General features: G+C 43.4%; 2 non-coding genes across 2 annotated transcripts; one reads left to right on the forward strand and one right to left on the reverse strand.

Moving 5' to 3' along the window:
- Nucleotides 1–546: 546 nt before the first annotated feature.
- LOC112084908 lies at nt 547–652 on the forward strand. Its single transcript, XR_002898564.1, has one exon. It is a non-coding gene; the product is annotated as a small nucleolar RNA R71 (small nucleolar RNA).
- A 6,384-nt stretch (nt 653–7,036) lies between these two features.
- Nucleotides 7,037–7,143, reverse strand: LOC112084956. The gene has a single exon (XR_002898603.1). It is a non-coding gene; the product is annotated as a small nucleolar RNA R71 (small nucleolar RNA).
- Nucleotides 7,144–14,734: the final 7,591 nt, after the last annotated feature.

Here is a 14,734-nt window from a genome sequence, read left to right on the forward strand (position 1 = left end):
TGGTCTTTTTTGGAAATTTCCTCCTCCATAGTTCCCATTTTGGAACTTATTTGGAAAATTCATTTGCTGCTGCAGATAAGGCTGGTTCTAGGGGGTTCTCGGCTCCCTGGCTCCTGTATGAGAGATTGTTGAAGTTGGCATTTCTGAAGTTGTGGTTGAAAGCTGGACTGAATCGGTTCTGGTATGCTTGAGCTCCGATGGATTTGATTTCTTCTTTTTGGTATATGCCATCATCTTCATATCTTCCATCTTCTTCATTTCCTGCAGCAGTATCACAATCATGTATTCTTATTTTGAGATTTAAGAAGTTGACTTACCATGCTTTTTAGCTCAGCAATCTCTCTTGACTCATGACTAGTGATAGCCTTCTTTGATCTGTCATACCCAGGATTGTTATTACTGTTAGCTACAGCCAAATTTTCGATGAGTGCTCTCCCTTGTGGTATACTTTTTGAACCAAAATCTCCATTGCTGGCAGTGTCAAAAGAAAGTTGATACTTCTGCTGAAGTACTCTGTAGAAGGTGCTTAGCAGGTTTGCTCCAGAGAAACCATGATGATGGCAGTCTCTCTCATACTCTTTAAATCGCTTCGAGGCTTCATAGAATGATTCTACTGGGCCTTGTTGGAAACTTTGTATCTTGTTTCTCAGCTGGTTTGATCTTGACTTGGTGTAGAAGTGGTTCAGGAAAGCTGACTTGCATTCTTCCCATGAAGTAATAGAACCAGATGGCATAGATTTTAACCATCTAAAAGCTTTATCACTTAGAGAGAAATGGAAAATCTTACACTTCACATAGTCCACAGTTCTGGAGTGGTTCTTACCATTCCACATATTTCTTCAAAAAGATCAATGTGGTCCACTGGATGCTCAGTAAAGATTCCATGGAATTGATTCTACTTCACCAAAGAGACAATCTAAGGTTTTATCTCATGATCTCCTCTTGCTGGGATAGAAATTTGAATAGCTGATATAGTTTGGAAGTGTTGGTGAGGTGCATCGAAATCGGCAATAATTCTATTGTGGGGCTGTCTTCTCGCAGGATTGGCAAGTTGTATGGGTCGATTGGCCTCTCTACCATTTGGTGGAACAATGTTTTCATCATTCCTTCGGGATCGACCTGGTCTTGTCTCCTTCGGTTATCAGCGGCTTGAGAAGCATTTATAGGGATTTGGTTTCCCTCTTTATGGAGATGTGGCTGGCCATCTCCTTCATGACCAGCATCACGGTCATCATCGTGAATAGAATCACGATCATCATCTCCAATGTGATCATCTTGATCACACTTTAAAAGATCTTCCCGATGGGAATTCAGACTGGCCATCTTAGGCATTCTTCGTCTGAGTTTCCTAAGTGCTCTTTCGTGTTTGTCAATATCATCTAAGGGTGGTACAATTTTGGCAGCATTGTTTTCATGCATCTAGTTTTCATGCACCTGAGAGCAAAGATAGCGAAGATAAAAAGCGAAGTTAGAAATTCTCCAGCAGAACTCGAAAATCTTGAGGTCTAGAATTGAAATTAGATTAAGAAATCAAGTCAACAGCAAAAAATCCCTGGCAACTGCGCCAAAAACTTGATGTGGGTGTAGTGGGCAACACAAGTTTTACCCTAGACATGTTGCAAGTGCACAGCAACCACAGTAGTACTTAGGGATCGAATCCACAGGAATTTGTGTGTTGAGGACTTCTAACTGATGCTAAAAACAATCGTAGATCTAATCTAATAAAAAGGGGTTTTGGTTTGTCACTAAATCTAATTAAGCAGAGAATTAAAAAGCTTGAAATAAAAATTGGTTGAAAAAAATAAGAAAAACAAGGTTGGGTTCAAGGTTCATCTTTAGGGTTCATGTTTTAAAACATAAGGAATTTAGGCAATGATTTTCTATGACTCTGAAACTAGGATAGATACTTGTAAGATTAGCTAACTCTCGTCACCCTAATCATCTAATGACTCATTTGTGGCAATTAACTCTCGCTCTTATGCCAGAACAAGATCATGCATTACAGATCGGAATCCATCTTGGCTAACGTATCCTCTGTAGGTAGCTTTTGTCTCCTATGACAGTGACGCCCATAAGATCCAGTTCAGGCAACCCAGATAAAACACTCTCGTGACTCGGATTTAACCTAGGATCGGACTCTGGGTGATCAATCAAGAGTTACCGCTTTGAGATTTGGATGAATGGGATAATCATGTAAAAATCGAAATCCTTTTTCCTAAAATCCTAGATGTCATTCGAACATGGAATCCCTTTGGATTTCCCTTTCACCCAACTAGGTGACTACTCAGACATGGCTGAGATAGATATCGTCATTGGTTTAAGAACTAGAATGAAGAAAAGTAAAGAAACAAAAGTTGCAGAAAAACTTCTCTTATTGAAGACAGAGTGGCGATGAAGAGCTTCTACAAATGCATAAAAATAAAACCTAAAACTACAAATGGGTTCTCTCTCAAAGAGTAGAAAGAGGCTGTCTTACAAAAGACCTAAAAATGAGTATTTATAGTGTTTCTCCAAGACTAGGCGTCTAGGACTTGTAAAATGGGTGCAAGAAGTGTCTTGGGCCTTAGATGGGCTCCTGAGGTTCGGACATAGGTCCACCGGTGGTGAAACCTCTTGAGCCGCGGTGGGAACAAGTCTGGCTGCGGGTGAAAGCTTATGTCCTTGACTAGACTTGTGTTGATCGGCCTTCAGTGCATTGATTATATATGGATATCTAACCGTTGGATTGCTTTGATTCCAAGTGTGTTGGAAAGCTGGTTGTTGATAACACAGTATTTTGACAATTTTTATAGATCATAATTATGTCTTATGCAGGTGTTTTAACTCTGTTTTCAATGGTTTTTAAATTATTTTCAATGTTTTAGAGTTTCAAAAGACTTTACAGGAAACTTGGGCAAAAGATAGGCAATTTGGAACAAATGAGCAATTTTGGATAAATGCAGACCGTCAGAAGTATGATAAGCGATGAAGACCTTTTCACCGTCTGATCACCCCCAAAATTTGAGTCAACATAGAGGATCCAACCAGCTTTCTAATGCACTTGGTTTGGTGACAATCCAACGGTTAGATCTTCAGATATTCCTGATGCAAGAATGACCAAAAATGCAGTTCCGGAAGAGAGCCATGTGCCGGGACCGTGGCCAACACCCATTTTCCCGCGGGTAGAGCCACCGCGACCGCGGAACTTGGTCGTTCACTTTCCAGACGACTTAATTAAAGCTCAGATCAATTCTTTTTGTTATTTTTGAAGCCCTAAGTGTCCAGGACCACCCCAGAAGCTATAAATACCCTCTTTAGGTCATTATAAAGAGGGGAGACGAAGAGAGAAACACATACTTGGAGAGAGAGAGATTTTCGTGTAACCCTAAGGAGGAGCCGCCGTCTTCGAAGAAGGAGGAGCCACCGCTGGAGTGCAATCATCGCGCCTCCGTCCGCTTCTCTGTTCTTCGTTTCTCTTCCTTGTTCTCTTTAATTTCATGCACTTTCAATTTTGTTTATGATGCTTTGTTACAATATGTTTGAGTAGTTACCCAGTTGGGTTTAAAGGGATTGTTCAAAGTGAATTTCATGTGTCTTTGCTTATGAATCGATAGATTTAGGATTTATAATCTTCTCGATGTTCTTTGTTTGTCTTTAATCTAACTGCGTGATTCTTTGCTGGCCACTTAGAAGCCGAGTAACCCAAACCTCTCATACAGAAACCCGAATGTAGCTAACCCTCAAGACCAAGTGTACCCTGCTCAGCAACAACAACAACCTGTAGTTGAGTTGTGAATATTGATGAGTCTTTGATATGTTCATAATTTGCATCATTTAGGTTGCACAAATCATTCCAAATCATGTTTTATTTCATGTATTTTAGGTCCCTAGGGTTTGTTTTAGAACTTAGGAGATGCATTAGGTCCCAATGAGTCTTTGCATGTTTTGAGTGTCTATCAGGTGATTATGGAGCTGAAAAGATGAATCCAGGAGGTGGAATGGTGAGCAGAGCTTGAAAAAGTGGAAAACTTGAGTCTATGGAGGTTATCGGCCATTCTCGCTGGCCAGGAAGGTTTTACCGGCCATTTTCATGTACTGCGGGAAGCTTTACCGGCCATTTTCACGTACCGCGAATTAAGTATATCGGCCAAAATCTCCGGGTGCGAACGAGTCTCAGAAATCACCTGTCCGGGGAGCCTTCCGGTCCGATTCAGATGGCGGGTCCTTCATAGAAGTTGGAGAGCATTGAAGCACGGTCTCATAGCAATTGGAATCGTAGAATTCGGACGCGTGAGCAGAGAGATAAGCTCGTCGGAAGAAACCCCTGTCTCGCAGGTATTCCGGACCGAGCAGATCAGTTCTGAAGGATGCGAAGGACGGTGCACTTCCAGGCCGATTCAGCTTCCGGGTCCTTCATGAGAATCAGAGACATTTGAGTTTTCTTTCCAGAACGTCCAAGAGCATTCAATTCGGATCTATGAGCAGGAAGATACGGCCTCCGGAATGGACACATGTCTAGACGCCTCTCTCTGGTCGTATACATGCACTGCAAAGATGTGCCCTCCAGGAAGCCTTCCACCTCCCAAGCACTGAAACTTCCTTCACAAAAGTTGGAGATAAATGAGTCCTCTGTCTTCTGCAACCGAAATCATTCAATTCGGACAAGTATCACAGGAGTTACACTCTCCGGAATGCGAAGTGATCTAAGCTGCTCTGGATGCTGCGAGATGGTCTTGCGACTTGGTTAACCCGCAGGCCTGAAGATGAACACCTGAATGCTGATGCTGCGAGTTGAAATGTGCGGGTAAACTATCACTGGAAGAGGTCTGGAGCTCCCGAGCAAGAGAAATGCTAAGTCCACAATCGTGCGACTTAGGCATGCGAGTCATCCGCGCCTGGATCTATGCCGCACGATCACTCGGAATTCACTCCGACTCGAGCCTGCGACCTAAGTGCAATAGAGACCAACCCGCACAGTTTCTACATCCCCCAGAAACCGGCTCAGCCCTGCGAGTTGGAGAGGAAGGAGACCATGCCGCAGAAACACTCGCAATTTACTCCTAGATAGGCGTGCGGCTCCGACAAGGTGATTCAAGCCTCACAAGACAAGTCTTCATCTACTGCGACTTAGGTGTGCGGCCTGGGACATACTGAACCGACCCGCAGCTTTTCCCACTTTATCCATTAAAGCCGGGTCAGGACCCGGTTTGTTCCGGGCTGACCCGGTTCGTTTTTAAAAAGGTATAAATACTTTTTAGGGTTTTTTGGGGGAGAACTAAGTTTTATTCCCTTTGTCTCTTGCCTTTTTGGTGAAAAGACTCCATTAAGAAGAGAAATATTTTTATTTGAGTGTTTAATCAAGAGAGTTTAAGGAGATCTGGGTGTTTAAAGCTGTTTTCTTTTGAATCTATCATCTCCATCTCCATTTCTCATCATTAATCATGCTAATCTACTCAACTTGCAAAAGTTTAAGAGAGATTAGTATGATTAGTGAGTAGTCACCTTAATGAGGTTCTAGATGTGTAGGTTAGGGTGCTAAAGTGTTAGATTAGGAGTGCTTAGGGCTAGATTCATTGATTCATCTCTCTAAACAGCTGTTCTCTATGCTAAATCCTTGATAATCACTTGAGATCTAGATTCTGGGAATTTCATGCACCAAAAGTGTTTGATGAAATTCCTGAAAGAGTTGTGTTAGAGGTTTAAGTAATTTTTCATCATGGGAATGATTTGTTAAATGCTTGAATGATCATTAAGAGCTGTTTGTTAATGCATATTGATTCATGTTTCACAAATGGGAATTTGGTTTGAAAATGGATTAGTATAGGGGTTAATACCTTCATGAGAGGATTAACCTAGATTAGAGTTCTTAATCATTTGAATCATGTCTCATCATTGTCATTAGCATTTCTAGTTTAACACCAAGGCACCCTAACCAACTATCATGTCTAGAATCTCATGCCTCCATCATATCATATTCACATCATTTGTCATTGTCATTTGTCTTTAAACCTGTTTATGTTTATAGTTGTCTCTAGATTAATCAAAACCTATTCTTGTTTGCTTGAATTAAGAACTTGATCATATAGCTTAGTGTCTAACACCACATCTGGATTGATAAACCTCTTTGTACTACATTGACAAGGGGATTGATAGCCCTGAGACCCTTAAAAGTCTTATCTATCAATTGGCGCCGTTGCCAAATTGTGGTTTGATTAGCATTAAGCTCTGATCTGTTCTTGAGATCAAGTGCTTACTTTCTTGTTTTTACTGATTCCTTTCAAGTTCTGTTTGTGATTTCAGGTGTATGAACACCAGGTCCAGATCAAGAAGCTGCGGTCCTCCTTTTCCTCTAAACGACAACATCAACCTTCTGGTACCAAGGAGGAGAAGAGACAGACGTGGTAGACAACTTGATCAGACTGAGATGGCCGACCAAGGAGATCACGGGGTAGATATAGAACAACCAGTTCAGGAGCAACAGGCTCAAGGTCAGGGAGCTGGTATTGGAATTGGTCAGGGGTTTCACCAAGGCAATGTTCAGCAGGAACAGGTGCACCACCAACAAGCCTATGTCCACCAGGGACAAGCTCAGGCTCATCAACAGAGGCATCAGGCCAATGTTCAACAAAGACACCAGGTGCACCACCAACCCCACCCTTTCCAACCACAACAAAGAAGATATGAGCAACCCCAAATATATGTTGGCGAGAATGACAGGGCCAATGCTCATCAGTATGGGGCTGGTATTCAGGCACCACCTGTGCAGAACAACAACTTTGAAGTGAAAGCATCATTGCTGAATATGGTCCAGAACTCAAAGTTCCATGGGTTAGCAATGGAAGATCCCTTGGAACACTTGGACCAGTTTGATAAGGTGTGTGATCTGACCAAGATTAATGGAGTTTCAGAAGACAGCTTTAAGCTAAGACTATTCCCATTCAGTCTTGGTGACAAAGCTCATCAATGGGAGAAGAATCTTCCAAGAGGCTCCATTCAAACCTGGGAGCAATGCAAGCAAGCCTTCTTATCTAAGTTCTTCTCCACCTCAAGAACTGCAAAACTGAGAAACCAAATCTCTAGCTTCACTCAGCACAGCAATGAAAGTTTTGGTGAAGCATATGAGAGATTCAGGAGCTACACAAACCAATGCCCACACCATGGGTTTAGTGAGGCTTCTCTTCTCAGCACACTGTATAGGGGAGCTCTTCCCAAGATTAGAAACCAGCTGGATACTGCTTCAAATGGGAACTTTCTGGGTAAAGAGATACATGCTGCTTTAGAGCTAGTGGAGAACTTAGCATTGAGCAATGATACTTATGGTGAAGACTATGACAGATCAAATAGGTATGAAGGTTCAAGCTCAGAACAGAGGCTCACCAGAGAAGTTAAGGAGTTGAGGAGTGAATTGGACAAGCTGAATTCACCACTCAGAAGCCAATGCATTTTGTTGGAGAGTATGAGGAACCTTCTCAAATTTTTGAGAACATAAGTGAAGAAGGTCTTACCCAAGAGGAGCTCAACTACATTGGGAATCAGAGGTTCCAAAGATATCAGTATGGTAATGCCAATCCAAACCTCTCTTACAGGAACACCAATGTAGCTAACCCACAAGACCAGGTCTATCCCAATTCTCAAGCTCCAAAGAACTTTGTTCCCAAGCACAACTTTCAAGGGTCATTCCAACCCAAGAATCAATTTGGTCAGAATCAGAGTTTTGGTCAGCAACAGCAACCATTTCAGGGCACTGGTTACACTTCACAGCAGCCAAAGGCACCACCAGGGTTTGGTCCACCACAGTTCCAACAGCAGGCGCCGGTTCAACAACAGTTTCAGCCACCAATGGTTCAACAGCAGCCACAGATGGGTACAGATATGGTTGGTATTCTGCAACAACTACTTCAGGGTCAACAGACTATGCAGCAGGAAATCAAGGAACTGAAGCAAAACCAGGCATCAAGCTCAAGGAACCAAGGTCACCTACCTGGAAAACCAGAACCCAACCCCAAGGAATATGCCAAGGCCATAACACTGAGGAGTGGCAAGGAGTTACCTGGTATTGAGAACAACAATGTGATCATTGAGGACAATGATCAACCTGAGGGGGAGGCAGCCTTAAAGGATGATCAAGTTGCTGAGAAACCAAGGTCAGAAAAGGGTAAAGAGGTAGCAAAGGAACCAGAACCAGAGAAGAAGTATGTGCCACCACCTCCATACCAACCCAAGCTCCCATTTCCAGGGAGATTTAAGAAGCAACTAGTGGACAAGGCAAGAGCTGTATTTGAGAAGGCACTCAAAGAGACACCACTCACAATGCCTCTCATTGATGCATTCTTAATGATGCCAAAGATGGGGAAGTTTTTGAAGGATGCTATTCTGAACAAGACAAAAGAGCTTCAAGGCATGGTAGTACTAAGTCATGAATGCAGTGCTATCATTCAGAGGAAGTCCATTCCAAGGAAGTTAACTGATCCAGGGAGTTTCACACTCCCCTGTGCCATTGGACCTCTTCTATTCTCTGGATGTCTTTGTGATTTAGGAGCATCAGTCAGCTTGATGCCATTCTCCATAGCACAGAAGCTGGGCTTTAGAGTTTTCAAACCTTCAAAGATTTCTCTTATCCTTGCAGATAGATCAGTTAGATTGCCTGTTGGTATGTTGGAAGATCTACCTGTCAAGATAGGTGGTTTTGAGGTTCCAACAGATTTTGTTGTGCTGGAGATGGATGAAGAGCCAGTAGATCCTCTTATCTTGGGCAGACCATTCTTAGCCACTGCAGGAGCTATTATTGATGTGAGAGGTGGGATAATAGAGCTTCAACTTGGGTCTGAAAAGCTCAAGTTTGATGTGAATGAGATGATGAAGAAGCCCACCATTGAAGGTCAATGTTTCTATGTAGAGACAATGGATCAGTTGGCTGATGAGTTGCTTGAGGAGCTGAACACAGAGGATCCTCTTCAAGCTACTCTGACTCAAGAACAAGGAGACAATGGGCTCTTGGCTGAAGCAAGTGAAGGGTATAAGCTGTATCTGGACAATGCAAGAGAGCTGGGTCCTGAAACAAGGTTTGTGGAGCTGGAACAGAATGGCACTGAGGTTTTTGCAATCCAAGAATCAGTCACCAGCCAAAGCAGCTTGGACCAGGACTGGAATGAGGCTGATGCACCCTCTGTTGAGCTCAAACCTCTACCAACAGGGCTCAGGTATGCTTTCTTAGGACTAAACTCCACATATCCTGTCATCATCAATGATAGCCTATTAGAGGACCAAGAGAGTGCATTGCTGAATGAAATAAGAAAGTTCAGGAGAGCCATAGGGTATTCTTTGGCTGATATTAGAGGGATCTCTCCTGACATCTGCACCCATAGGATCCACCTAGAGGACCAATCTATGTCCTCTATTGAGCACCAACGTAGACTTAACCCCAACCTTAGGGAAGTGGTTAAGAAGGAGATACTAAAGCTTCTTGAGGCAGGGATAATTTACCCAATCTCTGACTCAAGATGGGTATCTCCTGTTCATGTTGTGCCCAAGAAAGGTGGGATCACGGTGGTGAAAAACGATAAGGATGAACTCATAGCTCAAAGAACCATAACTGGCCACCGCATGTGCATTGACTATAGGAAATTGAATTCTGCTTCTAGAAAAGATCATTTTCCTTTACCATTCATTGATCAAATGCTTGAGAGGTTAGCTAATCATCCTTATTTTTGTTTTCTCGATGGGTACTCTGGATTTTTCCAAATTCCCATAGATCCAAGAGATCAAGAGAAAACAACATTCACATGCCCTTATGGCACTTATGCTTATAGGAGAATGCCTTTCGGTTTATGTAATGCACCGGCTACTTTTCAAAGGTGTATGATGCACATTTTCTCTGACATTATTGAAGAGAAAGTTGAGGTGTTCATGGATGACTTTAGTGTCTATGGCTCCTCCTTCTCGGATTGTCTCTCTAATTTGACACAGGTGTTGGAGAGATGTGAGCAACACAGCTTGGTGCTGAACTGGGAGAAGTGTCATTTCATGGTGCAAGAAGGGATAGTTCTTGGGCACAAGATCTCTGAAAAGGGCATTGAGGTTGATAAGGCAAAGGTGGAGGTTATGGTGAATCTGCAAACCCCCACTTCAGTTAAAGGGATAAGGAGCTTCCTGGGTCATGCAGGGTTTTATAGAAGATTCATAAAGGACTTCTCAAGGATTGCCAGGCCCTTAACAAGACTGTTGTGCAAGGAGGTGGATTTCATCTTTGATGTTGAATGTGAAGAAGCCTTTAAGTTGATCAAGGAGGCATTGGTTAGTGCACCAATAGTTCAGGCACCAGACTGGTCCCTACCTTTTGAGGTCATGACAGATAGATTAATCAAAACCTATTCTTGTTTGCTTGAATTAAGAACTTGATCATATAGCTTAGTGTCTAACACCACAGAACACTTGACTCTGCCCAAGAGAAGTATGCTACAACTGAAAAGGAAATGCTGGCAATAGTTTTTGCCTTTGATAAGTTCAGAAGCTACCTGGTGGGATCAAAGGTCATTGTGTATACTGATCATGCAGCCCTCAGGTACTTGATGACCAAGAAAGATGCCAAACCAAGGCTGTTGAGATGGGTTCTATTGCTCCAAGAGTTTGATATGGAGGTGCTTGATAAAAAGGGGATTGAGAATGGTGCTGCAGACCATCTCTCAAGGCTGAGGATTGAAGAAAAAGTCCCCATAGATGATGCTTTGCCTGAAGAGTCTCTGATGGTGCTCCATTCATACTTGGAGTTTGAGGAAGTAGAGAGCATTCAAGAAAGGAGGATGCCTTGGTTTGCAGATATAGTGAACTATCTTGCATGTGGGGTGGAGCCCCCTGAATTGGATGCTTACAAGAGAAAAAAATTCTTCAGAGATGTCCAGAGATACTATTGGGATGAGCCCTACCTCTATGTTCTGAACAAGGATCAGTTATACAGAAGATGTCTTGCTGAAGAGGAGATGCAACCTGTGTTGCAGGAATGTCATGGTTCTGCTTTTGGAGGTCACATGGGGGCATTCAAAACTGTAGCAAAGGTTCTTCAAAGTGGGTTCTGGTGGCCTACAATGTTCAAAGATGCCCAATTGGTGGTTTCAGCTTGTGATGCCTGTCAGAGGCATGGAAATATATCTAAAAGAAGTGAGATGCCTCAGAACCCCATTCTAGAAGTGGAGATCTTTGATTGTTGGGGGATTGACTTTATGGGACCTTTTATTTCATCCTTTGGAAATCAATACATACTTGTTGCTGTGGACTATGTGTCCAAATGGGTTGAGGCCATTGCTTCCCCTACCAATGACTCCAAGGTTGTAGTCAAGCTGTTTAAGAGCATCATATTTCCAAGGTTTGGAGTTCCAAGGGTTGTCATTTCTGATGGAGGATCCCACTTTTTGAACAAGACTCTGGAAGGTTTATTGAGAAAGCATGGAGTTAAACACAAGATAGCTACTCCATATCATCCCCAAACTAGTGGCCAAGTGGAGGTATCTAATAGACAAATCAAGGCCATTCTGGAAAGGACTGTCAGCTCAACCAGAAAAGATTGGAGCAAAAGGCTGGATGATGCATTATGGGCTTACAGGACTGCCTTTAAAACTCCAATTGGAACATCACCATTCAGTCTGCTATATGGGAAGAGCTGCCACCTTCCTGTGGAGTTGGAGTACAAAGCTATGTGGGCTGTGAAGTTTCTAAACTTTGATATCAAAACAGCTCAGGAGAAAAGAATCATGCAACTCCATGAGCTTGAGGAGATTAGGCTTGAGGCTTTTGAAAGCTCAAAGATCTATAAGGAGAAGACCAAAGTCCTGCATGACCAAAAGATTTTAAAGAGAGAGTTCAAGTGTGGTGATTTGGTCTTGCTTTTCAACTCCAGACTTAAGTTGTTTCCAGGAAAGCTTAAGTCTAGGTGGTCTGGACCTTTCAAAGTTCTTGAAGTGAGGCCTTATGGTGCCATTGTCTTGGAAGGAAAAAATGGTCAGGAATTTGTGGTGAATGGACAGAGAGTCAAGCATTACTTAGTTTCACAAGGGAAAGAGGAAGCTACATCAGTTCCTCTTCTTGATCCACCAGCCTGTTAACCAGGTTCTCAAAGTCAAACTTAGAGACTTTAAACAAAGTGCTCTTGGGAGACACCCCAAGCTTATCTTTGTACATAGTTCTTCTGATTTCTTCTCTTTTCTTTTATGTTTTAGAACTTTCTGATGGGTTTTGTGAGTTGGTCTCAGGTACTAAGTGATCTTTGGAGGACATAGCTCAGTGATGAATGGAAAGAAGCATGTGAGAGAGCTGAGAGAAGTGTTTAAGGCCAGAAAAACGTTTAAGTCCCAAAAGCTGCGGCCTAGGAGTGCGGGTCAGAAGAGAAGAGCCCAGGCCGCAGCAAGGTTCGGAATTTACTCCGGCCTGGGCGTGCGACCTGGAAAGAGGAAGGCCGAGCCGCACAGAAAGAAGAAGGCCCGAAACGTTTAAGTCCCATTTACTGCGGGATGGTTGCGCGGGTCAGAAGAGAGGGAGCTAGGCCGCACGACTATTCGGAATTTACTCCGGCCTGGGCGTGCGACCTAGGAGCGTAGACGCTGAGCCGCACCAAAAAGAAGAAGGCCGAGGGTTCTAAGTGTTAAACCGTGCGACCTGGTGCTGCGGCCTGAAACCCAAGGAGTCTAAGTCGCACGATCGTTCGGAATTTACTGCGGGATGGTTATGCGGCTCAGAAGAACGATGGCCAGGCCGCACAGAAAGAAGGGAAACCCAAAATGCCTAAGTCCCAAAAGCTGCGGGATAGGAGCGCGGGTCAGACGCTGAGCCGCACCAAAAAGAAGAAGGCCGAGGGTTCTAAGTGTTAAACCGTGCGACCTGGTGCTGCGGCCTGAAACCCAAGGAGTCTAAGTCGCACGATCGTTCGGAATTTACTGCGGGATGGTTATGCGGCTCAGAAGAACGATGGCCAGGCCGCACAGAAAGAAGAGAACGGCCAGAATGCCTAAGTAACAAAAGCTGCGGGATGGTTGCGCGGGTCAGAGCAGAGGATGACCAGGCCGCAGCATGAAGAGAACGGCCAGAATGCCTAAGTAACAAAAGCTGCGGGATGGTTGTGCGGGTCAGAGCAGAGGATGACCAGGCCGCACGAAATTTCTTCCGGTTCTACACCGAGACGGTCACACAGCTCGATCCCGACAGTTCCCGGACGCACAAAAGAGAGAAAGGAGGCCGGTCAATGAGAAAAGGATGGGTCAAAGCCTTGACTGGTCAAAATAGATCTATTGACCACCAGTCCAGAGGCTTGACCCTACCCCACACTCTCTCTTCCTCACTACAAACCCGAGTTTGCAACTATCTCTCACTTTTCTCTTTTCACCATATCTCTCTCATTTCTCCACCAAAATTGTTGATTCAAAGTGCTCTGAGCTCTGAGCTCGTTTTTGAGTTGTTAACATCATCCTGATTGCATTTCGAACTTGTTGCATCTTAATCCCAAGGTATTTCGCCCTGTTGAAACTCATCTCTTTCCATGTTCTTCAATGGTGATTTTTTTTTTTTTTTTGAACTTTAAAGTGTGGAATCGATTTTGATAGGTTGTTTTAGACCTTGGGATTATTTTTATAAATGCTAGGGTGCTAGATAGTCTTGGAAAACAGAGCACTTTGTTTGTAATTACCTGTTCTTGAATTTTGAAAATTGTTGCAACAATTTTTTTCAAGTTCATCCTTGTACTAACAATATTTTTGAGAATCTCTTGGCAGATGACTGAAAGAACCAACTCTTTGGCCAAGAAGAAGGGCCCTGCATCAAAAGGCAAAGGTTTGGTCTCAGGAACTTCAAAGCCAAGAAACAAAGGTCAAGGTGCAAAGAATACTACAAAGCAAGGAAAGTGTGATCCAGCGCCAAAAAGGACAAGGCCTGAAGGAAGAGCTTTGGTGGTTGCTTCTGGTTCCAAGAAAAAGGGGAAACAGTTGGCTGTGGTATCTGAGAGTGAACAGACTGAAAGTGACTCCGGCAGCTCAGCTGGTGGTTCCCAAGGCACCAATGAAGAGGGATCAAAGAAGTTCAAGAAAACTGAACCAGAAACACCTGATTATCTGGCTAAGTTTCAGCAGATAGAGATCCAGCAAGGGAGATTCCCTGATTTGGACTTTCTGAAGAAGATCGGCCTCTATGAAGATGTCAAGACTTTGCTTGGGAACATGGGTGTTGAGTCACTTTTGGAGATGAGAGAAATCGCTTATGAGCAAGAGTCCCAAGAGTTCTTGGCCTCCTTTGAAGCTTTCATTTACTACCCAAGGGATTCAAGAATCATTCAAGGAGATGGGCTTGGACATGTGGAGTTTACTGTGAAAGGGAAGGAATATTCAGTGTCATTCAGAGAATTGAGTAAGATCTTTGAGTTTTCAACACCTAGAAATGAATTTCTCTCCAACTCGGTCAATCTCAGAAAAGATGAGACCCAACTTCTATGGAGATCAATTGCTTCTGGGAAGTACACAGCTGGAACAGCTAAGGCCTCTTGGATAAGGAATCCAGTTCTGAGATATGTACACAAGATTCTCTCTCACAGCTTCTACTTCAAGATTGATGTTGGAAGAGTTCACAAAGGAGATCTGCTGCTTCTGGGTGTAGGGCTGAGGCCGCTGATGCCAACACATGAAGATGGGGAACCCTATGTAGGGTATGAATACCCACTTTGCCTTGCATCTCAATTAGCAAGGTCTTTGATGTTCTACAAAAAGTGCATGTGGGATTCTAA

This window comes from Eutrema salsugineum, unplaced genomic scaffold, assembly GCF_000478725.1.
Source record: "Eutrema salsugineum unplaced genomic scaffold, Eutsalg1_0 scaffold_4, whole genome shotgun sequence".
Classification (NCBI taxonomy): domain Eukaryota; kingdom Viridiplantae; phylum Streptophyta; class Magnoliopsida; order Brassicales; family Brassicaceae; genus Eutrema; species Eutrema salsugineum.